This window comes from Vespula vulgaris, chromosome 2, assembly GCF_905475345.1.
Source record: "Vespula vulgaris chromosome 2, iyVesVulg1.1, whole genome shotgun sequence".
In the NCBI taxonomy this organism is placed as follows: Eukaryota; Metazoa; Arthropoda; class Insecta; order Hymenoptera; family Vespidae; genus Vespula; species Vespula vulgaris.
Window position 1 is genome coordinate 3,339,163 of NC_066587.1, and position 27,420 is coordinate 3,366,582.

A 27,420-nucleotide genomic window follows, 5' to 3' on the forward strand; every position below is an offset into this window, starting at 1 on the left:
CGGAAACGTTAACTAACTCAATATGAAGTTCAAAGATAATCGGCTATCGATCGTATTTTATATTCAAACGTGAGGAACTAGATACAAGAAGCTTACCTCTGCGAAACCATTAAAATATTAGATCCTATCGATCGAAAAGATTTATTCCTTTTCAGTTGTTTCCATCGAAAAGCACCGTGCGTAGAAAAATATCGATATTAACGTAGAATACTGGTGCTTTGGAAAAATAAAAAGAGCGATAGTACAGCGAGAGGGAAGGATAAGGGCATAGAAAAAGAAAAAGGGAGGGAGAGAGAGAGATAGAGACAGAGAATTTTCTAGTTTTCTCTTTTCTTTCTTTCTGCCGTTTTACAGGATTCTTGGTGGAATGCGAATTGCGATTGTTACTCGAATCTCTCTCTCTCTTTCTCTCATAACGTCCGACCGAACGAAACGCAAAGCACACGCGGCGCACACGAAAAGGGGAATGGCGTTGCTTGTTGCATTTAAAGGAGGTCGATTGATTCCTTGTTCTTCGAAAAGCATGGGATCGCACATATAAAATGGAAACTAAAATTTTAATCGGTTCTCTGTGGTATTTATGTGTGTATTTACGTATCTATTTATATTTTCTGCGCGTTTAATTGGCTGTTGTGTATAATAAATAAACTGATGTATCTCTGTAGCGAAATACAACAATTTTTTCTCTCTCATTTGTACAGAAAATAATAATAGTTACGAATAAAATCGATATATATATATGCGCTATAGAATATACCTAGGTGTTGCCAAGTAAATAGCAAAATAGCTGAGCCATGGTTAAAAGCAACAGACGACTACAAAGCATAGAAATACATTGTTATATTCTCTTAATTGCGTCTGTGATTATTATGCAACGAGTAACCCGGTTCAACGTGCCCTCAACACATTTCAGAAAACAGGGGAATGGAGAAGAACGAAGACGTTTCAGCTTTGAAACGATCCATTCGAAATTGGAAAACCATGATTAAAATCAAACGTCATAACTTTAGTTTTGTCATTGTAGCAGGCGAATGAGATAATATAATTTTCTTTTTTATATTAATTTCAGTACCTAATAATTTATGATAGATAATCGTGAAAGAGCCTTTTAAGTTCTTTTCGTGGATAAATTTACGAGTTTTCTATAAAAATTAATGAACGAAAATGGAATAAATGGAATGAATAATGGATTCATGATCAAAGCAAGCTAAAGTGCGACAGAGTAATGCAGTACATCGTATCGAAATCGTGTTAGAAAATAGAGATCAAAAAGAAATTATCCAGAAGGAAATTAGTAGGTGCGAAGCAATAAACTCTTCGATCGTTCCGAATATAAACAATCCTCTGTTAACATCTTGATCTTTCGAAGTCGGAAAAGGAAGGGGTTTAATTTCAGCCGTGGATTGCATCGTACAAAGGTCTAGTATCGGTTAATAGTATCTAAATACGAGTTTGGTAAATGGTTTCTGCGTCGACGTTATCGATCTCACTGCGCGAACTCGAAATTATTCATTTCAGTTGAAATTATTAAAACGAGACGAGAAAGTTTAGTACGGGGATAAAAATAGATAACGATTAAAAAAATTGACGAATATTTCCCACGTTTGTAACACATGTTTGGTGTCACGGCAATATATCCTTATTAGGTGTAACGTAATGCAAGAGGGACCCTTGATAACGATTCGAGAGAGCAGCAGTCCAAATTCGTCATGGCCAGTAATTTTGCTGTCTGAAAAGAGGGATAGAGAAAGAGAGTTAGAGTGAGAATGAAAAGAGGGAGAGTAGAGGGATGAGGTAGATGAGCTACGCGACGACTATGGCGGATACTGACATCTCTTCCCCCTTAACTCGACAGTGTTTTCGAGCGGGCCGACAATTTATTTTCATTTGAGTTCTACTTACATACTCGTGCGAGCGTATGTAACGAGTCAAACAGCGTGTCAAGTAGGATGCTAATACTGGAAAAGCTCGTCTATTTGTATTACGCACCGGTGCCGCTCAAATCTCGCTTCCGCTTACCGAAACGTTACCTGCGGTAGCTCTCGATGAAAGCTTAAGCTAATTTCTCCGGATGAGATGAATGCTACAACGTTCGTTGACTTGACTTCCTGCTATTACTGTCACTAACGTTATTTCAATTTCTCATTGCGAGTTGTACAATTTAAACCTTCATTTCGTTTCAAGTTCGTACTGTTTTATTGTTCTTTTTCAATGCAACATATCGGCTTTTCATTACCATTTTGATCATTCGACGATCATATCGCATCCGAGAACGTCATCTATTATCGTCGACCACATTAACCACCAGTACGTTCGTCGATATCCGAACCGGGCATACTGTTCCATCCGTGAATTTTCAATCGATCGCTCCATTGCTGCTGTCGTATCAAATTGTCGATTGTGTCGTTTCGGACGATTCGCAAAATATTGAAGCATACGTAGGTTGAACTATATCACATCTATACTCAATTCGAAATCAAAGCGAAGTGATAATACTCTTGCATTGTCAAATAATTGGAAAGGATGGAAGGAAGATAACGATCAAAGGAAAGGACACCGTAAGTTCTCTATAGTTTCGACGGTAGCACATTTGGAGCGAGATCCTCCCGTGGAATTTGATTAGCATATCAGTGCACAGGTGCACGAAGGCTTCAGTCGGAAGGTTCCTAGAGCGCGTGGCACCCATCCTACGGGTTTGGACGAGCTAATTGGCAAGCCGAATTCGCACCTCGAAATACCTTCATGATGTAGTTGCGTTCTCTCTCTCCCTCTCTCTCTCTTTCTCCTCCTCCGTCTCTCTCTCTCTCTCTCTTTCTCCTCCTCCGTCTCTCTCTCTCTCTCTCTCTCTCTCTTCATGTACCATGTTTCATGTAGGCTTCGCTGCTACTACACGCACCGTTGCACGATCAGAATTCGACCATTTGGGCATTGATCTTCCGTTTCTATCCACCTCTCTGTTTAACTGACTCTCTCTCTCTCTCTATCTCTCTCTCTAACTATCTATCTATCTATCCATCTATCTATCGATCGATCTATCTATCTATCTATCTATCTATCTATCTATCTATCTATCTATCTATCTATCCATCTCTTACTTCGTTCTACAATTAGCTCTATCATCGTGCTAAATTCCTTCTATTACCATACGAACTAGACACGGCTAAGTCGCTTTAAAGAAAATACATTTCGAATAGCTGGAGGTACTTCACTGGTCATTGTTTATTTGCGTTCGAAACGACTCTGAAAGATCCACAGCCTGAATTCAGAGTAGCGAGAAGCGGGATAGTCCGTTTCGAAAGTCCATTTGGTAAAGCCAATGACTATCGAGCCGGCACGATTTTCAACAACGAGAGAATAGCGGATTCGCGTCAGCGAATCGAATTTATATCAAGAGGTATTATAGCACGATATATCTATGCTTTTGCGCCTTTCCACTTAAATTCCGCATATCGTGCTTTTTATTTGTAGGGAACAAAAATGCGAGGAGAATTGATACTTAGCGAGATGAAATATTCATATAATTATTTTTATAGGAGAAGGAGGAAAATATTTTTTAAAGAGGAATCTCTTAATATTTGAATAATAAAAAATTAAACAAGAAGGAAAAATAAAGAACAGAGAGAGAGAGAGAGAGAAAGAGAGAGAGCTATATATATATATATATATATATATATATATATATAGAGAGAGAGAGAGAGAGAGAGAAAGAGAGAGAGAGAGAGAGAGAGAGAGACATTAAAACCTTATAAATTAGTAGAGCTGTTTATCATGAAGAGTTCTTTCTGACTGATGGTTGAGTTACATAGTTACCATAGTTACATGTTTTAATAAGGCCAAAGTAAAAAAAAAAAAAAAAGAAAAGGAGAAAAAAGAAATAAAGGAAAGAAAAAAAAGGGAAAATTCTGCATCATCCACCAAGTTCTTTATGAAACTTTATGAGCTTCATAATGACGCACAGGCGCATCTAGATTTTTACGAACGCGCCGCATCATGAATACTCCGGACCGTGATTAATCAGGTTCAAAGTTTTGAAACGAACGCTTCTTGAATACGATAAAAAAGGAAATGAAGAAGTAGAAAAGATCGACCGTGAATAAGACGTTGCAAAATTTCTTACAAACTGTCTTCGTTAAGTATTCGATGTTTTTTTTCCTCACAGCGTCTCCTTCATTAAATTAAGAGGAAGGTATACAAGAAATTATTTTTCTTGGTTACCGTTTCACAAATTATTGCGACGTATTTATTTACCTTACGTTTTTTATTGTGACATTTTCTTACAATTTCTCGAATATTTGTATCTTTTTTCTTATAATTTGTGTAAGCGAGGATGCAACGAGCGAAAAATAGCTAATATTAAATTCATTTAATCGTGTCACGTACGAATCAATGAACTGAGTAATACGAAAACGGTCACCGTTGAATCTAATCGATATTATTGATGTTAGATGTGAAATATTTTAAAAATTGGAATCATTTCATCTTTAGATGTAGATTTTTCGAAACGAAGACATATTGAATGATTCTATGTAGTACTTTCATTCACAAAAATTTCAATAACATTTCAATGATATTAGTTATCATAGAACGTTCACGAATATCATAGAATGGTGGCCTTTCAAAGAAATCTTTTATCTCGTTCAATGTGCTGATCTCAAAGCGTTTGCCAAGCATATCGATCTTTCAATTCCAAAAATCGATCGTGAAATACGCACGAGAATTAGCTTGGAGATCTCTGTAAACTCGTTTTCCAACTGGGGTGAAACGAAACTGATACTCGACTTTTTCGTACGTAGCTATTACGCTTTTTCTCTCCTTTTATCTCTCTCTCTCTCTCTCTCTCTCTCTCTCTCTCTCTCTCTCTCTCTCTCTCTCTCTCTCTCTCTCTCTCTGCCTCTTTCTCTCGTATTATATATACAGATATACATATAAGGTTGTTCTCTTAGAATCCGCGTTCGAATTTGACGTGCAAATATTTATTAACATTGGTGAGATTAAAGGAAGTCAAAGTCGAAAATCGAAGCAAAGTCAGAAGGATGAAAAAGAAAATATCTGCAATCCGTAAAGAAAAAACGAGGAAAGTATTTTAAAGAAGAACTCAGACTCGGATTGGATAAAAGCAAAAAAATAGTAATTCGACGTTTCGTCAATATCGTGAAATAAAAAATCAGATATTAATGGTGGCCGATTGAAAGATCGACGGTGAGTTCAACAAATTGTCTAATCAAGTAGACATATGACGAATCTAAAGAACGAAATTGGTTCTCGTCTACGAGTAAATCTCACATCAGACGAAAACTGGAAAGATTTGAGTCGAGATCGATTTCCCTTCGTGGATTTATGTGACTATTTTTTATTTCGGATCTACCAAAGACAGATTCTATGACGTAGAATTACGATCCTGTAGAAGGAGGTCGTCTTTTATCTTTCCTCCTTCTTTTTTCCTTTCTCTTCTTCTTTCTGTCCTTTCCCATTTTTTTTTTCTTTTATTTTTCTTTTCCTTTTTAGACCAATCATGGAACTTTGACTTTCTTAGAAGGTTATTTTCTTTGAAAGTTAACGAACCAGGAATTATTGCGTATATCTTCTTAGACTATATTTCGACTTTTTTTTTTCTTCTCTCTGTTTTGTTCGTTTTCCATTCTTATAAGTAAGGAAATAAGTACACGTGTGTGTCAATGGATGAGCTTTTGTTACAACGAGCAAAGCGTATAAATAATAATCATTGTCGTCGTCGATGGTCTCAAAGGTCGTTGAAGTTTCTTAGTTTTGTCTGATTGTTCAGAAAGTCTTGAAAATCGGAAACTTTTGTCGAGTTCAACCATTTTCATAGTTTCCGTGGATAGATGTACTCGTATATTCAGTATAATCGAGCATTCATTAAAATGCTTTATGATAGAGTTCCGTTGTATATATAACGAAAAAATTAAAATCATTTCTAACGATGCATAGACTTTTAATTAAAATAACGGCATGGATGCGTCCTAATTAAGAATGCGTGATTATAGTAGTAGAAACGTAGAATCGAGAGGTTTCTCAACAATTTCAGAATATCGTTTAAAATTTTCCTCTTATTTCCTCGTTCTCGAGAAGTACTCGCAAATGAGTCATTTCGGTTTACAAACGTAATACTACAAATTAAAATTACGCATCGATGAGCAAAGTAAGCGTTAAATAAATTAGTTATGAGTAACTTGAAACTAGGGAGCTCACCAGTAAATCACTAAATATTTTCTCTCGATATCTCGCTGGTTCAATTTTTTTTCTCTCTCTTCGAACTCGTAAAACATCGACTTTATACTTTTCTATTTCTTTTTAAATTTATGTAAATACGGATATACGTACCATAGAATAATATAGTATACATATAAGAAAATGCTTGCGTTATATCGTGAAGATTTTACAGTTTGGCATAGTTTTTCTTTTATGATTAATACGAGTAACAATTCGACCGTGTTCCTACTTCTTTTACTTTCCTATTTCATCTTTCTTTTTTCGTATACTTGGCTAAGAGATTTCGTCTGTTACGAATCATACAAGAAATCGAGCAACGTTTACCAGCTACTTTTTCCTTCTTCATTCTCTTCCCCTTCTTCTCGTCACGAGAAGACAGCTACGAAACATTTTTATTCTTTTGCGAAAGGATAAAGAGTTTCGTGAAAAGTGCCGAAGCATCTTGACCGTAAAAGAATGCCACTCTGCGACCATTTCTACTGCATTTATTCATACATTCGTACTTACTTTCTTCCTATCCACGTACACACACTCTTCTATATCCTATTCCTTCTCAACTTCTCTACGAAAGGAACATTTAAATTTTACGATGAAGATAATATCGAAATATTCTGCCCTTTTCCAGCGTTACAGTTTCATTTAATTGCCTTCCCGACATGGTAGTTCGCAAAGAGAGAAAAAAATGAATCTCGGTAAGTGCGTGCAAGAAAGAGAAATAGAAAGAGAGATATAGAGAAAGCTGTATAGAATCGTGAGAACTGAAAGCGTTCGACAGAATCGGTCAAGGAACAATAGAAAACTTTTTGGAACGTTACCATTTCGTTTTACTGCATCCATTTCGTTTAACGCTCGACGCCGACCAGTCGGTTATTTTCTACGAATTCGAATTGGAATATGCCTTCTGTTTTGTTCATAATTCTCCGAGTCATCGTCCTCGTTGTTTGCTTCATGATGCATGCCTGACGTCATGCACTTTTATTCCTCGTAACTTTATATATTCTTCGTGCTCGCAACTTGAGTCTTTTTAATTGAGGAATTTCTGCTTTTAGCCGAAATGATATCATATTTAGACGGTCTTTCGTTTTTCAAATTTAACATGTGACCTTATGAAACATTAACGTTATACTTATAGTATATATATTACAGATATATACTTACATATTGTTCATTTAAATAATCTCTCTTTCTCTCTCTCTCTCTCTCTCTCTGTCTTTATTCCTTTCAATTAATCGAAAAAAAGTTCTAATGATCGAAAACATAAAAAAAAGTTGATTTTCTCTCGAGTACACGATCACGTGTGTTTTCGTTCGTTCTATTTCACTCTTAAAAAAAGATTTGTTTATCGTTCTGTTGGATTATGATAGAGATTTTACTATATTGAAATTGTAATTATACGATAACATACGATATGATATTTTCCTACGTAATTCGAGATTGTTGAAAATGCTTGAAACGTATTGTGCAATAAAGAGAATACTGTGAACGCGTCCCGCCTCTGGAATTTCGGGACAAAAGACAAGTGGTTTGCGTATATTCGCATCGGGGTCGTTTGCGATTTCAACGGGTCAAGGAACGCATTTGTCTCTGTAGGAATAATATTCATCGTTGACAACCGATTATACCTACTACGTACTACGCGCACGTATCGTATATATTCATACGTTTAACGAGATATTTTCTTTTCTTCTTTTTTCTTCGTTTTTCATCGTATTTTATTTTATTCCTTTCTGTTTTCTTTTACGATCGTTCTATCACCGAAATTCTATTTTACATTACTATTTCGATCGTAATTAAATGTAGTTCCCTTTCATGTACGAATTATCACTTGTTTTTTTTCCCCTATAAAAGCCAAAATATGAAAAGTAAAATGCAATTAGTTCGTGCTTTTTTTTTTGGAGAAGAGTTTTATTAGATACGTTTATGTTGGTATTCATATATTTCTATATACGCGGTACAAAGCACGTTTGTATACAGAGGTAAATGTCCGTGATCGACCCCTGTATCGATATCTTTGACCTTTCGATTAATATACTTTTATGAGGGTTCATTTTTTATTATATAGTTGTTCGATATGATATAGAATTATTTCTTAGTATTACGAATATCTCTGTTATGTAGATACATACATACATACACACACACATACATACATACATACATACACACACACATACATACATGCATGCATATATATATGTGTGTGTGTGTGTGTGTGTGTGTACACATAAAGTAATTTAATAAATTTGTAGAGAGATTATTTTCGGATTGATAACGATCAATTTCTATCTTCCGAAATAAATTAATTAAAACCATTGTAGATATTGAATATATTTAATTGCTAATACCTTCTTTCTTACGTTAAAGACAAATGCATATTTTCCATTACAACTAGATACCTATAGGTACTTCTCGATTAACGTGAAAGTAAGATTTTCTTTTGGTGAGCAATAATGACGTCCCGGAAAAGGAACGAGAGCAGTTCTTAGCCTTTGTCCCATCGGGAAATCCATCTCGGTGTGTGTTGGTGCAAATTGGTTTTCGAGGAAGAAGTAATCTCGTGCTCGAAAGAGTCCGATGTCCCCGTGGAAAAGTACTTAATGAAGTGTACCCGTCGAGGAAAGAGAAAGAAGAAGAGGAATAAGAAGTCATGATAAGAGAAGAGAAAAAGAAGAGTGAAAGAATCGAAATCGTAGAGAGGACAAATAATGAGCCATATATTGAAAGTCTCTTGTGTAAAAATACTTGTGACAAAAACTTTACTTTCTCTTTGATTTTTATTTGACATATATATTACATCGATTTATCTTTCTTTTTCTTCTTTTTTCTTTGAGAAAATATGTAGAGATATATCTAATTTATTAATTCAATTATACAATTTGTTATGTAGTACAATGTATACAAAGAAAATATCACTTTGTTGTACGTTTTCGAGAATAGTCAATATTATCAACGAATATTTATTGGATATTGTATAGAAAAAAAAAATGTCGTCGCGTATATTTGTTGAAATAATCAACATCGCCATCAAAAACATTTTGAAGTTTCCGAATGTAACGCTCTTCAACAGAGGAATACAAGTGTAAGTGCTTTTCATCTACACTACTTTTTGCTTCTGTTTTCTTCTATGTCACTTTTCTTTCAACGAGGACCAAGTCCGTACCGTAATTCACTACGGGGATGCTTTCGTGTAAGATAGATTGTCTCTTTTGTTCGACATGAAAACGTGATTTTACGGAGGCGATGATTTTAACCTGTGTACCTTGTTCTAAGAAAATTTGTGTTCTCTCTTTTAACAGAATTAATAGAACTTACGATCAGAGTGCGCCTTTATCGTTCACTCTAAAGCATTAAGATTACTTTGATTCCATTATATTTAGATTAGACAAATGTTGACAAGAATTTATCTTCTAAACGTATAGTTTGTATTTAGAAAATATTTTTTCTTTTTCCTTTTTTCTTTATAGTAATTCGACTGGTTTTTCTCGAATAAGCCACATCTAAAACACACGTGTAAGATATTATCGTAAAAGAGAAGTTTTAAAACCGGCGGCCTCCATAGAGTGAAATATCTTATTATTTCGTAAGAGCAAAGTCACTTAACGGTACCATCGCGTCTTTCTCATTTCTAGAGGAGTTTTCTCCCGTCGCATTACATAGAGATCCGTTGTTGGAAAAAGCGAGGAACAGCCGAAGAAAAATGTCCTGAACGGTAACGCTCCGAGGTCAAGTGATTCTTTCCTCGTTCTCGCCTTTATCGAGTGGCAATCGTCGAGACTAGTTCAAATTTCGCGGCCAATCGGTCTCACAAAAGGAGAAGATATTCTTCGTTTCACGGTTTACACTCTTTGCTTTGGATAAAAATTTCTTTCCTATCCGAAAAGCTTACGAAAAAATAACAAAATAAATAAGTATTATACTTGCAATGTACACATTCGATATATTAAATATTACATACTGCACATACGTTAAAAGAGAACATTTTTCGTATTATATACTTGTCGTAGTACATCGAAATTGGCAATTTTATATTTGAAAAAAAGGAGATTAAAAATTCATCGAAGAAAGGAGAAACGATTTTCTAGGAAGCTAAGGTATTGAAAATCTTATGACAAACATTTTATTTTATAGATTAAAGCGACGTTCGTTTTGGTTCTCTCTGTTCGTGCTCGGTCAATGCTTCGAGGTCTTATTAACTACAAGGACGATCGTTTAGTAGTTTCCGTAGCACGATGAATACCGTAAGACTGAAAGTTCATAACTTTCCGAGTTGAGATGTGGGTGGAAGAGAATAAGAGACGAGGAGGATTGAGAGAGAAGGGAGGAAAGAGAGAGAGAGAGAAGGTGAGTAGGTGGGCAGGTGGATGCGACCTATAACGAAGGTGGTGACTTTAGACGATGTTAGTAAGCTGCTAGAGCGTTTCGAAGCTTCGATGCGGTTCGACGACAAACGAGCCATCGATCATCAAGTCTTTCGCGCTTGGCGCTCCCAAAGGCTTGTCTCCATTGACGTTAACGATCGTGCGCGTGCCACGGTGTAGTAGCACTGACTGCCTATAAACTTTCGCTTGGAACGACGATTAATTTCGATAAGAAACTTTAGCCGGTCATTCTTCTTCCGTTACAAGCTTTTCCTTCTGACAATATTCGTATGAAAGCTCAAAGATCGAAATCTTTACTCAAGAATCATATATCGAGGCTTTAATTTCGAAAATTCTCAAATTCAACGATGTATGAATATTTTCAAAATAGATATATTATTATGATTTTAGATCGTATTAGTCCGATTGAAAGTTAAATCGTTGGATCGTGTTCATCAATGATACATTTTATAATGTGTCTATTAAATGACGTCAAAAGATATCGATCGTTTTATACGCATACCGATAAGAGCCTTTATAAATTCCTTGGAGATTTTCTCCGAAGCCAGGGGCTTTGTAATATCAGTCATATTGTTCGTTGTCACATATTCTCCGGAGCACGGCCCAATGAAAAAGTTAATTACCCTCGTGTCCTCTCTTATGATCGCATTTTTAAAAGCATTATCACCGAAAAATTGTGTTACGTTAAACCGCAAACTTTTGTTGGTTAATTCTCACTCTCTCTTTCTACGTTCCTCTGGTTTACTCTTTTGTGGCCTACTTTTGAGAGCGAGCATGTAACAATTCAACCCCGAAAATTCGACGGAGTTATACGCAATAAGGGTAAAAAGATGTGCCAGAGCTTTTTCAAGCGAGTCGCTCGCAAAAGATCGAAAAAAACAATTTACAGAAGAAGAAAGAAAAAAAAGGAAAGATAGACAAAAAACGTGATACAATGTGAAAAGTAAAAAAGAAAAATAATACGGACTGATTGCTTTAGTATTGCGGTCGGTTTTTAGAGAGAAAACGAAAGGCGAGCCTGGCTGTCGCGAGCTCGGTGATAAACGCGCCATTTCTGAATTGGATGATTGTCCCTTATTACGCGCGAGTTCGCCATAATTGTCTTTGCACACGCTATACCGACGTGCACGTTCTCCCCCTTAACTTAACTTAACTCGTCGCAAAGCGTTGACCAAACGAATGAAAGGAGTATGTCGTACACATACACTATAGCTAGCTAAAGCAGAACGAAAAAAGACCAAGAGAAAGGATAAAAGAAAAGACAGGAAGAAAAACGTTTCAATGCCACGAAAGGAGAGCTTTTTAGCATGGCGTTTTGCTTGAGAAATTCAAGGAGGTCTTTCGAAGCGAATCGATTTCTTGGAACGAGTCGAATTTCTAAAACTACACCCTGTACTACCTATGGAAGAACTTCTTTTCCTTCCCGCGAGCTTTCGGAGTTGCATTTTCGAGAGAAAGCTGAACGAACACTGTGAACTTCAATTTGGTTTTATCACTACGCTAGCTTCGCCCTGGATAAACGTTCTTTTCCCTTCTCTTTCTTTTTCTTTTTTTTCCTTTTTTCTTCTTTTCTTTTTTATTTTCTCGCCTTTTTTCTTTCCTTTCGTTACGGCTTCGTCCAGATGTAACGGCGAGTAAACGCTAATTGCTCGTTGCGGCCAAAGAGGGGAGGAGGCTACGATAATTGTTTCCTGGCAACGCGTGCGGTTCCACCCTATTATCGTTTGTGTTGAACGCTATTAGACACGTATATATGTACTCGCTATGTTGCTTTTGCCTACATCCCACCTTGATCCTTTGATCCGCTTTTTGAGAAATTCGCTACGAGTTCACTCGATCGTGAAAAAAAGTTAAATTTCCAAGTTTCGTTGGAGAAGTGATTGAAAGAAGAAAATAAATAAATCATTTTATCGTTGCAAAATTCACGCAGAATTTTAAGAAAATTTATTTTATATTTCAATACGATTTTTACATAATGTTAATTAAAATAATATTAATAACGGACAAAAATATCATGAAATTTTCATTTAATTCGTTATTGTAATAAAAACATACATATTTTTATTCTTATAATACGGCTTTGGGAAACGAACGAAAGGGGATTCTCATTTTGCTTATTGTTTGAAATTATTAATTTTCATCTTCAATTATGGTTAGGGAAATTAAAAAAAAATTTTGGACGCGATTATTTTCTTCCACTCATCTTCGCATGAAATTATTATCCTACTTAAACGACATCCATTTTATTTGTTTTTTCTTTAGACTGCACATTTCTAAGGCGTACGAGAAAAATCCGACACTTAAACGGTAGATTCTAGTAGTACCGGAAGGGCTCCTACGACGGTTCTTCCTTTCTTTCTCTTCTCTCTCTCTCTCTCTCTCTCTCTCTCTCTCTCTCTCTCTGTCTGTCTCTTTCTTTTTTCTCGTTCTCGTTCTCTTACTTCCCGATAAAGTAAGGCACACGGACGTTCGTGAATTATGTAACGAGCGGTAATCGACTCGCTTTACGATGCAAATTACCATGAGCGCGTTAAAACATAAAATTTCTTCTGATTCCTTCGCGAAGGTTCTTCGCACGTTCTGGGCTTTTACTGTTCGTGTGTTACGAGTGTTTCTGGAAAAAATACAAAAAAAAGAAGAAAATAAAAAAGAATTTGTTTTAACATTTATATTAGATCTTTTTTAAGGCACTTATTTATTTGTTTATTTTTTTTGTATTTTTTACAAAAGCAATCATAATATCCCTTAGTAAAATAAACTAGCAGTTTAAAACTGCATATGCATTAATGTCTGCCGATAAAATAATTTAACAAACGACGAAGCGATTTTATCGTGGACCTACGTCGCGCTTGTAATTGATCACGTAAACTCGCATATCCAACAACTGGTTGGTTCCTTTCTCAACAAAGACTTGTAGATTTAATAGTAATATGAAATGCATTCGTTGCAGAGCTTGCACGCGATAAAAATTAATGGCTATTTGGTATAGATATCGTTCTAGAACGGAGAAAGAAATTAAGGATATAATTAAATAGGTAAGCAACGTTATCGTTGTTACTTTCGTTAAGGTATTATAAATAGAACAGTTTTTAACCATTTCGTTTACCGCTTGCCATGTATATTATTAATAGTAGCATTATCTCTGCTATCATATATCGTCTAATGTCTAAGGTTGTTGGCTGGTACCATGTTTACCGAGTACTTCTTCGAAAAGAGAAAGAGAATGAAAAAGAGAGATGAAGGAAGGAAAGAAGAAAGAAAGAAAAAGATCACGCACGAACTCTTCATCGAAAACGGTACTCGAAACGCGTCGATCAAAGTACGATAAATTTTCTCTCCCATTCTGCAACGGGGAGTCACGAGTTGCTTTTAATTCGGTCGAATTTATCGAATTGCCCTTTTCCTCGCGAAAATACGCTTAACTCGCTCCGTTTCGTTGTGCGAGGACTTGGATTTTACGCGAGCTTCCAGCGAACGTGTATCTCCTATTCCTTTTCTTCTTTTTCCCCATTCTCCCTATTCTTCCTTTTTTCCATTTCTTTTTCTTGTGCGCACGTGACCCACCTAGAAATGAACTTTACCCCGTTCACGATGGGAAAATATCCTTTGCACTCTCCCTACTTACAATTAGACGGCTCTTAGCGTTTATCTTGTCCTTCTTTCTCCCTTCTATTTTTGTCTTTCTTTCTCTGTCTTTATATTTTTTTTTTGTCCCTTCCTTTTTTGTACTTTTAAGTCGAGTTAATTAAAGAACTCAGCACCGTCTATATTATCGAATTAGCACGAAGGATCTTTCTTTCTCTCACTCTCTCTCTCTTCCTCTCTCTCTTTCTCTCCTTTTCATGTTTAATATCCTTTCGAGTTAATCTTAAACGTATGCACTTCACGATTGGTCTTCATTTATAAAACTCTTTAACACTTCCTCTGTAAAATATCTACATCGAATTACGGTAAATATCTGAATGTTAAATAAACAAGTTTTAATAACAATGAAAATAGAAGAAAAGAGACGATTAATCTTTCGTTCGACAGATTCTCGTAAAATCATGTTGAGTTGCCACTTTGGATAACGAACGTAATCTCTCGAACGAGGTCACCGTGGCTTCATAATTTCCGCGTAGGTTGATCATCCTCGTAGTAGGTACCCGGTGCATTTACTTCGACGGTACAACAGCAACGACTCGTTTCCTACCCTTCCCCTTCTTCTATCTTACTCTCTCACATTCTCTTTCTCTTCTCTATCTACTAGGTACAGAAAGCTCTGCAGCATTTGTACATCCTTGATTATTCGCAACTACTCCACTCGTAGTTCAGCTGTCAGAAAGATAGGTGCGCTTCCACTTGGGCATTGCATCTTCACTGGCAGGTATTGCATTCTACCGCGGGATAAGCCCGTGTAATAATTGATACAAGCTCCGCCAGGAAATCATACTCGTGAAACAGATGCGATCTCGTTTCGTCTGTCTCTCAATTTTCTTTATATGTTATGTATAAATATATGAGTGTGTGTGTGTGTGTCTATATATATATATATATATATATATATATATATATATATTCCTTGAGCGAACTCTCTAAATCGTACTTTCTAATTCGTGATGAGATTCTGTTCATTTCCGTCTACGAAATAATAGAATGACTGTAAAATTCTCGGGAGAAGATTTCACTTTCCGCTGGTCTTATTACCACTTATTACTATTATTGACAGATTAGTTCTTTCCAAAAAGAAGAAAAATTTAAGTCGATGATAATTTAGAAAAAAATTCTGTGCACGTAGTAATAAAAATAGCAAAAAAATTTGTGCTAAATTTTTTGTGTAAAAAAATTTGTAGCTAAAGTTGGAAGTTTTAGAAATTATTAATTGTCTTTGGGAATTCAATTATAATCAATTAAGCGCGATAAATCATTTATTAAAGTCTATTAAAACATATAGAAGACACATATGTGTGTTATCGTCAGAAATTATCTCTCATTTTTTATTAATGCGACCGAAGTGACATCGATCGTCAATCCGAAAAAAGAAAGGGAACAAAAATTAGAAATATCACGTTGACTCACGAATTCTCATCGTTCATTAAAAAAGGAAAGATGCAAGGGCAAGAAAAAAAGAAAATAGAAAAAAAAAAGAGAAATGTGGTGGCCACATGTTTCGGGTCTTTTTCCTCAAAAGAGAAAGAAAAAAAGAAGGAAGAAAAAAATGTGAAAGCTAAGACGTCGGAATTAGGACTGTTCGTTGGTTATCCATATCTGTCACTTTAATTTTATAGACTGGAGTATTCTATATTTTCATGAAATTTCAACCAATGCATGATACTCTGCAAAGCAAAGTGAGAAAGGGATTATAGTGATATGCTTTTCTTCTTCTGTTTATCACAGTTAGATGGACTGGCTTAGGAAAGGGAGAAGATATTCTATTGTAGCATGGGCTTGGCTTAATGCACAATAATTCATTACTGTAGTTGCCTTGGCTCCACCTGTAACTTTCAGCACGAAAAAAGGGGAACTAACAGAAGGCTTGGCCATAACTTTATTCGTCGGAAACGCTCGCGTACACATAAAAGAATGATACAGAGGGAAAAGAGAGAGAGAGAAAGAGAGAGAGAGAGAACTATTCCTTTTTACACAATAGGAGAAAACTTTTTCGTTTCCTTTCGTTATTCTGTTCGAAAAAGTGATACCTACCTTTTGTCACGCGGTTAAAGTTTCTTACCTTATAAGATTCTTTCTTCAGATCGATGAAATAATTGATTGAATATATTATTGGCCGATTAATTATTGTTCTTTATCTCGAAAGAAAATAAAAGTAAACAATTGTTAATTTAATGAAACGTTTAATTGCTTGGACGATGGAAACTTTTTCAACTCGATTAAAAGACAGTTCTATCAACGTTAGGTGAAAGATCGATACCAATAAATAATTTTGTTGGAAATTAATTAGAATGCATTGTAGGTTACTATTCGTTCGTTCGGTATAGTTTTTTAGGCAAAATTTATTTTTTGCAATTATCGTAGAATTAAACGGAAGTAGCGCCGCCGTTTTTTGTAGAGAAAAAAGAAGAAGAGACAGATGCACGAACGTAATGCCTGGGACTCGTATAATGAGTAGAACTTATCTTTCAGTTTTAATTAGTTGGCGAAAACGAATATATGGTAAAATTGAAAGGTACTTAAAGTTAATGCAGAAACTTCTTTTTTCTTTTTCTTTCTATGTTTTTTTTTGTCTTATACAGAATCCTACTAGGAGTGTCATGTTAGTGAATTATAGTTATATGTTTTCTATGAGGTTAGAGAATTCGGGAGAAGTACCTCTTTTCTTTCTTTTCCGATGTAAAACCTCTCTTTATCTCTCTATTTTCCTTTTTACGTTTTCATGTCATACTAATTACGTTCTCTTATAATCCAAAAGTGAATAAAAATATTAGAAAAGATGAAGGATAAACGAAGAAAAAAGAATAAAAACATAGGACAGATGTCCGCGGATGTGTCATAAAGTTAACACAAAAACAAAGAAAGAAAATCGAGATTTTTATTTAACGACTATCTGGATTTAAGGTAATTCATCACCTTTCGTTAGAAGCGTGTATGACTTCAGCAACACGTATGGAACACAAAATATGAAATAAAAGCGCAAAAAGTCCGTTTTGATATTAGATGAAGGCAATGACTGAAGGCGAGTTCAAAACTTAATTTTATTAAAATATTAAATTAAATTATTTCATATGTAACGCATTTTACGAGTCGCATAATGTTAAAGAAAACGTACTATTGTTTAAGTATTAATTTATTATATTCCGTGTACATTAAGATCATTTGAATGATTGAAAATTATCAAAATTGTGAATTATTAAAGTTTGAATGTTTACGATTACTCGTCGAAATGCTAAAGAAAACTAAACCGATAACTATAACAAATGTAACAACATCGTTCACATAACTTTAAGTCGAGGTATAATTCTTAAGATTTAATCAAGAACGTGACATTTAAAAATTTTTTAAGCACCTTTTTTTTATATATAACTTTTTTATACAAAATTTAAAAGTTAGAAAAAAACCATTTCCCCGCATTCATCTTTAAAATGACACCTTGATAATTAAAATCGTTTAGGAATTAGCCTTAATCTTAAAAATGAAACTATTGGAAAATTATAAACGTGAAAAATAAATCTTTACCAATTCTTCGGAATTAGGTTTGAGTAAGATATTCGAAAACTAAAAATAAAAATAAATGAAGAAAAGCTTGTTCTAGTTTCATTGTCGAACTTTGTTCCAATGGCAATGCAAACACGAAATTGCGTGAAATTAGTACTGGTTCGACAGTAACTAGCCGTAAGTGCAAACAGACCCGGACGATTTATTTAATTAGAAAACACGTTAAAAGCATCGCCCTATTGTACTCGTTCAGTTATATGCATTACCCTATAATTGATCGAGCTCGCGTGAATTGGACCTTTCCGGTGTTTATGGGTTTTGAACGTTGCTCGTTACAATTTGTAACTCGGTTTAATTAAAAAAGAAAAAAAATGAAAAAATGATACTCGTGAAAGTCTCTTTCCAAAAGCTTATCATGTTTTATTCCAGTTTGCATTTTTGATAACCACAATCTAATTTTTGTATTGTACGCGATTAGAGTAATTTATGGAATAACTTCGTGCAGCGATTTATGATCAAGGTCACCTGAAGAGATACATTAAGATACGATAAAGCGCATAAATCAAGACTATTGCATATTCGTTATCAGCATGTGTTCATTTGAGAATTTCCACAAATCGATTAATCAATTACTGCCGCACATGTAATGGTTAAACTAGATGAGATTTCTGTCTTAACAAACAAGAAAAATATTTTACTGTTCATGGATATTTTGAAAGAAAATGCTTATTACGATATTAATTTTTAGTAATTTTTAAAAACGATACTACAATATCATATATTATATACAATATCATATACAATATATATATATATATATATATCATATATATATATATATATATATATATATATATATATATATATATCAGATAAATGAACGTTCCAAAATATTTCACCATTCTGTTCGATCAGTCATTGTAAAAATCGAATGTGAGTACATTTTGTATTGTTAATCAGTTCTCTTTTGAAACAATTTCCGTGCTTACGTAAACGATTCATTTTACGGACGTTACGTAAAACTCCAGGCTCATTTAGTTCAATCATAGTCGGAGAAACGGTTGGAAATGATTTCCCATTTAAAGACAAGCTGTTGTTTTTTAAGAGAAAAGAAAAAATCTCTTTCATTGTAGGATGGGTGAATGGGTTTCCTAATTAGCGTTAACATCGATTTGTTTTCTTTTACCATTCAAATAAATTATATTCGTGAACCACTCTTTCTTTCTCTCTTTCTCTCCCTCTCTCTCCCTCTTGTTCGTATTGTCAATGTGTTTTTCTTTCTCCTTTCATTACTAATTATTAAAAACAATTGACTCGTGAGCTACATAACTTGAAGTTGCAAGTAATTAAACGTAATGAAAAGAAAGGAGAAATAGGATTATTTATTTACATCTTCAATATGTTCTCTAATTTTCCTCGTTTATTCCGTCCCCCTTTCCCCTTCTTTTTTTCGCTTTTTCCTTTCTCATTTTTCACGGAGGGGAGCGTGCATTTTCACTTTTATGAATATCGATTGATCGAGAAAAAAGAGAAGGAGAAGAAAGGTGAAAGAGAGAGAGAAAGAGAGAAAGAGATGGGCGTTCGATTTGCCGTAATCGAAAAACCGTGACTCTTCATTTTTCATTCGCTATCGTTCGAATAAGAAGAAGGTAGAGAAGAAAAGAAAGAAAAAATGTGAGAAAAAAAATGTTAGTTGCTTTCGACATATACCTTTCGTAGCTATACAAAGAGGGGAAAAAAACCATTCTGGCCATCCGACGACGCACGAAAAAGAGTGGCTTCTATTTAAGGTGGTGGTCTTCCTAACGATAGGACGCATCATGGTATCTCCTTCCAATAAATGTAACACCAACACGCAACAAGACCGGTGTCGTTTCGATGAGACTCGAACCCAACCCACGATATCGGGTCCTCCTGTCGTTTCGATTCGATTTACCCTCCTTATCGTTCTATTCCGTACCACGTACGATAGAGCACTCAATGTATCTCTCACGAAAATGCAACCTGGTGGAATACGTTTGCTACGACGCTCTTTGCCTTCTCATAACGTCGTATGAACTAAAGTATTGCCTAGTGATATTTTATCGATCGAAAAGTTTTCAATTTTCATTAACTCATTATTTTTTTCATCAGGTATCATTTATTTCCAAAGAGTCATACAGATACGATAATTGACATTCATCTTGCACGAATAGGAATAGCATTGAGAAAATAGAAAATAAATCAATGTTGGAGTCAATTTATTTATTATTATTATTATTGTTGTTGTTGTTGTTATTGTATAAAGTTTCTTGCTTTCTTTTTTTTTCAATAAGTCGTAAACTTTGCCAGACTTTTACTGTGTTCATGACAATCGATGCAACCGTTCCAACACAACGAATCGAGTAACTGTAGAAGAAGGCAGAATCGGTCCGTCTGGGATTACCTGAGAGAAATAGGAACGCAAGGAAATAAAAAGGAAACGAGGAAACAATCTGGTCGAGGTACCATGAAACTCTCGGTAGGAAGTAAGAGTCGAAGTAGTCTTCTAAAACGATAAATTCTAATCCTTAGTCTGAGCTACTCTTGGCTATAAAGATCCTAAGATTCTTATCCCGTGGGCGTTACAGCGTGTTTTCGTGCGTTCGCCGATATATCCACTTGTCGCGAGCGTGAGCGTACGGTCAAAGAGGCGACACGCGCGGCTAATCGCACATGTACACGCGATTACGCGTGTCTCCGGCCAAGTTCGAGCAAACTTTTCTCTTGGTCTGACCTTTTGGCCACGTTCTTATTTCTCTTTTTCCAAGCTTTACCTTACCAGACCACCTCTTCTCTTTCTTCCTTTCTTTACTACTACTGCTACTACTACTATTACTACTACCGTCGTTGATCACCCTCCTGCCTCTTGATAAATGGACTTAAGAGCACGGAGAATCTCCGTGATGGTACTATCGATTCAGAAACGTCGACGTTGATTACTTGTTCGTACCCTCCTTTCTTCGTATCGTTTACGATTAAAGAGAGAGAGAGAGAGAGAGAGAGAGAGAGAGAGAGAGAGAGAGAGAGAGAGAGAGAGAGAGAGAGAGAGAGAGAGAGAGAGAGAGAAAGTACGTGTATGTGTGTGTGTCATATTCTTTACGTCGGTCCTGATTTTTATAACTTTTAATACAATTTTGATATTATTTCAGTATCATCGATGATTGATTTTTCTCAAATTCATTTATCACACTATCATTATTTTTTCTAATTATTTTTGTTAAAATCCTTCGAGGGAATACGAAACAATGTTATGAACGTTAAACCGAATATCCATATCACGAATAGATACTCTTTTTCCCTGATCTATCCGTGTTAGTAAGAGTACCCAAGAGGATCGGAGACTTTTCCGAGTTGTACTCTTGCGCGATTAGATCTGAACGTATCAGAGCGGGACTGGCTAATTGGACTGGTAGTTTCGTGCCGCGTCAACGAAGGAACAAAGCCATTTGTGCCGGCGTAAATAGGTTCGGTCTCTTTCTGTTGATTCTTTCTTTCTGCTTTACTCACTTCTTTTTTCCCTCTTCACCGATGTTTTTTGTCTTTCGTTCTCTTACGCTTCCCTTATAAATGCCACTTGGGGCCCTTTTGTACGAAGAAACGCGAGATCAATCGACGACTATCAGAGAACATATTTTGAAAGTTTGAAATCGAAAAGATACAAGTTCCGAATGTTTTTCATAGTGGATAAATATTTTTCTCTTCTTGAAGAATTACTTATAAAATAATTCTTCTTCTTTCCGCATTATTGGAAGATTTATATAGGTATAGAAATTCTCTTGAAAGAGAATCAGTATCTGCTTCGGTCAGCTACAGAAGGGAATCAAATAGAGTGGAAAGTTCGTTAACCGAAGCTAATTGGTAACAGATAGGTACGGTCTATTAATCGTCGTAATAATGAATCGCTTTCTGGGCTTGATAAGATAGAGGTAATTAGATCTATTCATTCATTCTTTGAATTTTATGTAACTGTATTATTTGTATATAAAGTAAATATTGTAGTAATCGTTCCGCTCTAAAATATTTATAAATATTTATATTAATCTGGAATATAAAAGCATGGAATTATCTTGAAGAAGTAAAGTAATAATTTTTAAAGAGTGTTTCATTATTGTATGCTTTAGGGTGCGTCGGTAAACGTAGAACCTTCGAATAATCTCTCTCTCTCTCTCTCTCTCTGTCTCTCTCTCTCTCTCTCTCTCTCTCTCTTATGCTTTTCTCTTTGGCTTTCACTATGCGCGATACGGCTGCGGCTATATTCAAAGCTCATTGTCTCGGTAGGTTGACCTGGAAAATTAATAGCGTTTGCACGCTTTCTACTCCTAATTTTTCTTTAACTTCTAACCAACGTAGTCGGAGAAGATTTCACACTCTTATCATGATCTTTAATAACGATAAATCGTTTCGTTTGCCTCTTACGTAATATCATATTAAAGTTACAAAAAAGAATACTGTGTAACTCATATCTCGAGTGATTACGATATTATTTTATGAAATAGTCCGATGTTATTTTATAATCTCATTTTGATTATATCTATTTACATATACCTACGTACAGTTTTAAATATGCGCTCAAGTGGAATTTTATAATTGAAAGTTAATTTAATTTAATTAAAAAAAATAACCGTATATCAGAAATAGTTAGTATTTTTTGCTTATTTTATATCAATGCTAGAATTAATTTAAAAATAATTAGTAGCAGCTACATTACCAAATTAAATGCGTTTGGTATGCTTATATTCTTTTTAATGCAACTCTTTACATATTCTCCTTTATGCTTTTTATCATCGTTATATTTATTGCTTACAATTGCTCTTTACTGGTTGTCTTTTAACGTATCTTTTAACAAAGAAACTCCGTAGTTTTATATTTATTTCGCTGGCTCCAACATAACGAGCGCGAATAACAAGCGGATACGACAATGAGCAAGCTTCATCTCTAACCCACCTCGCTTTTGAACTCTTTCCGTTCTCGTTTCTCTGGCTCGCTTTTTACGGATTTTCTCGCAATACAGTAACGTGGAAATACGAAGTCGAAAGGAAGAGATCGAGAAAAAAGAAAAAAAATAAATAAAGAACGAAGGAACGTACTCGAAGCGAGCACAATGACGTAACAGTTAAAAGCGGCTGAAGATGGTCTAAATTTTTAATATCAGCAACGATTTTCCGGTCACCCTTCTTCCTATATGCATCGATTTAATTCAAACGAGAGAGCAGTTCGTGGGGAAACGCACATGGCGCGATTTAAATTTCAGCACAAGTCGAACGTGCGGGAAATTTAAATCGAACCTTTGAAAAGTTAATGTCCGGAAGCTGCGCCTGGACCCCACTTTGTAATTTTGGAACGCGTATTCTCAAGCGCGCTCGATATTAACGATTTTTCCTCGTAACTTCGACGGTGAAACGTCGATTGATCGAACGTCACGAAATAACCTTTCATTTCTATTTTCTTCGGACGTGATATTAATCAACGTATCGACATATCGAAATATTAATTGAAACTATCGACTTATCTATATTAATTTAAACGTATTTTAACAACGGATGAAGATTGCTGAACGAATAACAGAAACGTCAAGTTCGATCTTGACGGACCTTGTTATTTTGCGGTAAAGAAGACGCGAGAAAACGGAACGAACAAGGCGTAGCGATCCGTGAAAATACTCGAAAGCTGTCTCAGGAAAAGGAGGGCGTCATTCAACGAGGCGAGACACGGTATGCCTCATTATACGGTCTTGACTCTGAGCTGCCACGTTTTCACGGGATGACGGGAGCCAATTTCATCTTTCCTCCCCCTTTGAAGCGACGACATGACTGTTCATCGCCCAAAGTCACGTACTGCGCGTACTAGTCCAAGTATCAAAGCGAAACACACTGCTTTTGTCTTTGAAGGTTCTGCCGTAGGCTTACGGTAATACCTGATCTTCGGTAGAAACTAATGGAAAATACGAATTTGGTGCGATGCAAAATCCCCCTAGGACTCGTGTTTATGTATCATAATGAGAGCTGCTTCGATATTGATACATTTTAATAATTATTTATATTTTTCGTACGTATAACCTTTTTATTTTGTTGAGATAATACGATAATGAGTTTTTCGTTACACCGCTAATATTCGCAAGAACCTTAATTATACATTTTATTCGTAATTTTCCGTGTGACTTTTATTGAAAAGATGTTGGTAGATAGGTATGCACATACCAAGCTAACAAGCGGGCTTTGAAATAATTCTGCATAATGTTACAATTTACTATATTCAACGACTAAAGCAGACCGAAACGGAGCGGAACATCATTGCGGTAAATGTTAATTCTTTTCCGTTAGATGTTTCGCACTGGCCTAGGAGATAACACGAGGAAAATGTTGGCAGATAACGATTGTGGCTTTTCTCGAAATAAATTAATTTTATTAATCGGTGACCGTCTTACCACTTGATATTAATTATATTGAATTTTTTTAAATGTTTTAATACTTCCTTATTCTGATCTCAGTTCTCATTTTAATTTTAATTTAATTCTGAAATTAAATTTGCCATTTATCTAATTAATATTCGTAAGAATTTAAAATTATCCAAAATTCTCCGCAATATGACTATTACGGGCAGTAATACTATTTTTGTAGTATTCTATTCTTACAATCTCAGTTCAAAGAAATAATATTGCGAACGTTTTAATTCCGATAAGTTTCATAAAAGCCTTTCAAAAATCACCAGTTCCGTAGATCTCACAAAAGTCTCCTGAACGAAATTAAAACTAGAAATATCTAAAATTTTAATATCTCCACAATTTTAATTAAAAGTTTAAATATCTTATAATTTTCTTTTTGTATCTTATTATCTTCGTAAGGAATGTGAAAATACAACCAACGAATAAATTTATTCGTCGCTATTCCTTATAAAAAATTACTGTCCGGTCTTTTCTCTCCCGAACAGAAACAAGCAGGTACGAGTAAACAAATTTCTTACACATCGTTATTTCGCGATTCTAATTATTTAGAAAATATTATTGGTTACATTTTTCGTTTTACGGTACAGATAATTAGGTAAATCTCTTCCAAGTTCTATATAAGTGCATATATTTATCGACGCGCTTTGACGACTGGTAGGTACCTATATGCTGTGTATGAATAGAACAGCAAATTCTCTGCTTAGGATCGTTTCTGGGAAATGAGTAGGTAAAGCCGAATATTCCTTTTCAAATATTTATACGCGTTCTCATCATTATGTGATGCTCAAGTTCTATCCTGAATAATTATTATTAGTAGCATTAGAATTGAAAAACTTTTCGTAAAAAACTTTTTAAGCTCGCGATACATAAATGAAAATTAGACAAAAAAGATATATTTTAAAGTTAAAAAAATAGAAATATGGTAAATTTAACATTAATGCATCGAAAAAAAAGAGGAAAAAAAATTCACGTTTCATTATTTTTTTTAACGTTAACGTCAAACCAGAAGCGTTACGAGCCGTCTCATAATTTCTTTTTCCAAACATCGCGATTCAAAAGGCAGTTTTCCATATATCTTCCATACAAAAAAAAAACTACCGTCTAAATAATTTCACAGTAAAATGCAGGGGGCCGCAGGCTGAAACGCCTAAATACGAGAAGTTCTCAGCGTTCTCGCTAGAAATGGTTTACAAAAATGTCGAGGAAGCCGCGCTTTAGAAACACAAACACGAAGTATCCTTGAAGGGGAAAGTACTACGGACACTTGCGAACGTTATGTACACGTGCGAGTGTAAGCTCGACGTGCGAGAAGGAACGAATAACAAAAAAACAAAACAAAACAAAATAGAAGAAGGAAGAAAAGGTAAATGGGTAAGTTACACGTTATATATGGGATACGTATTTATACGACGTGTCAGTGAGAGCGGTGTGTTCAAAGTGTAAGGGTGCCCAAAGTTGTCCCTTTAAGCGTCGAAGCTTGCTTTACGACGGGGATAGTTAGTCGTAGAAGGTAAGTTCGTTGCTGCTGGAGGCTTTCAGAAAGCGGCGCGAAGTGGAACAACGTTCTCGCCAATGGCTATTCCTGTAAACTACAATATCGTCCGACGTGGAATGTAAGAGCGAGAGAGAGAGAGAGAGAGAGAGAGAGAGAGAGAGAGAGAGAGAGCGAGAGAGAGAGAGAGAGAGAGGGAGAGAATAGGAAGAGGATAGTAGAAAGGCCGAGAGGGTAGTAAGGGGCTGCTGGCCCATTTAGATATCGATTTGCAATTTCACCGACAATTACACGAGGCGCGGAATACGTTTGTACATATCAGATCAGATTAAATGAATATTTATGAGCTCAAGGGCCGTCGTGCGACGCTGTTCGAGCTCCTGCGTCGGCTGCGTGCACGTAATCTCAGTTTGCAAACAAAGACTTCCCGATGTATCCATTACAAGGCTCCATGCGTTGCATCTCTGGTCAACAAGGTTTTCAAACACCTATGTCGAACTTCTCTTTTGCGGCCAAAAACACTGAGCATTTCGTGAAATTCAAGTTCTCTAATGTATTATTTAACATGGAATAATCTATTCTTACAGGTTGTATATATAGTGATATCGTTATTAATGATAATAAATTTGTTTCTGGAACTTTTAAGAACGATCATGTTAAAGGTTAATCTTACTGCGACTTTTAATCACAATTTACTAGACATTGTGCTTGATTACCGAATTATTCTTAATTATTGTGATAAACGAAGTAGCTTGATTATATCGTAAGAATATTAAAATGTTTTTTCCACGATATGTCGATTGATAAAGGACGAAAGAGATGATACGAGATGATCCTTTACTTGTGGTATAATCGAATCTAATGGTAAGAAGTCTGTATAAAACGTGACGAGAAAGAAAAAGTGAAAAAGAAAGAAGGAAGAAAAAACATCTGCTAAACGGAAGAAAACGGGAGGTTGAGTCCCACCTTTGCTCGAATCTGCTTCTGAAACTTTCCTCCGGAGGTAGAACTTCTCGAGGATCGCGCTCAGTGAGTGTAAATGAAATCCGCGTAATACTCTTTACATTCCGTGACAAAAGAAAGTCGCTAACGCTTTTCAACAGTAATTCCAAGACGGACGACGATGTCGGAAAGTAGTATGAAAGGATGAGAGAAGGTAGGACTGGTACGCAAGGGATGGTAACGCGTTACTATCCAAAACTTGGCAACTTTCTTACGCGTTGGGAGTTTTGCTTTAGCCGGTTTACGTGTTCATCTTGTATCGTATATTGTTCTCCTAATTGTATGCGCCGGATAGCAATTATTCTCTCTTTCAGTTTCTCTCTCTCTCTCTCTCTCTCTCTGTCTGTCTCTCTCTGTGCGTCTCTTTCTCCTTATCTGTCTCTCTCTTCCTCTCTTTCTCTTTCTCTCATTCTCTTTGTTAATATTATTTTCACGATAAAGAATAAATAGAGAAAAGGAAGATTAATTTCGAAATCTTCATTCACGCATATCCCGAATTCCGAGCTAAATAATTCATATTATTTAAACTTTCGTGAAATATATTTGTACATTCGATGTGTGTCTATATCGTTGAGATATATGAAACACCTTTTTCGTTCTTCTTTTTCTCGAGTCTTGTTCTCGGATAGAAACGAGTGGGCGGATCGAAATAGTCGATGATATTTACGACGTTATGAGTAAAAGAGAGAAAAGAAAAAGAGAGA

The 27,420-nt window shown here is 35.5% G+C and overlaps 1 protein-coding gene across 13 annotated transcripts in view; it reads left to right on the forward strand.

The window, feature by feature from the left end:
* The window catches only part of LOC127072822 (uncharacterized), a 224,804-nt gene that overhangs the window by 65,281 nt on the left and 132,103 nt on the right, over positions 1 to 27,420 (forward strand). The gene's annotated exons all lie outside the window — the stretch shown is intronic.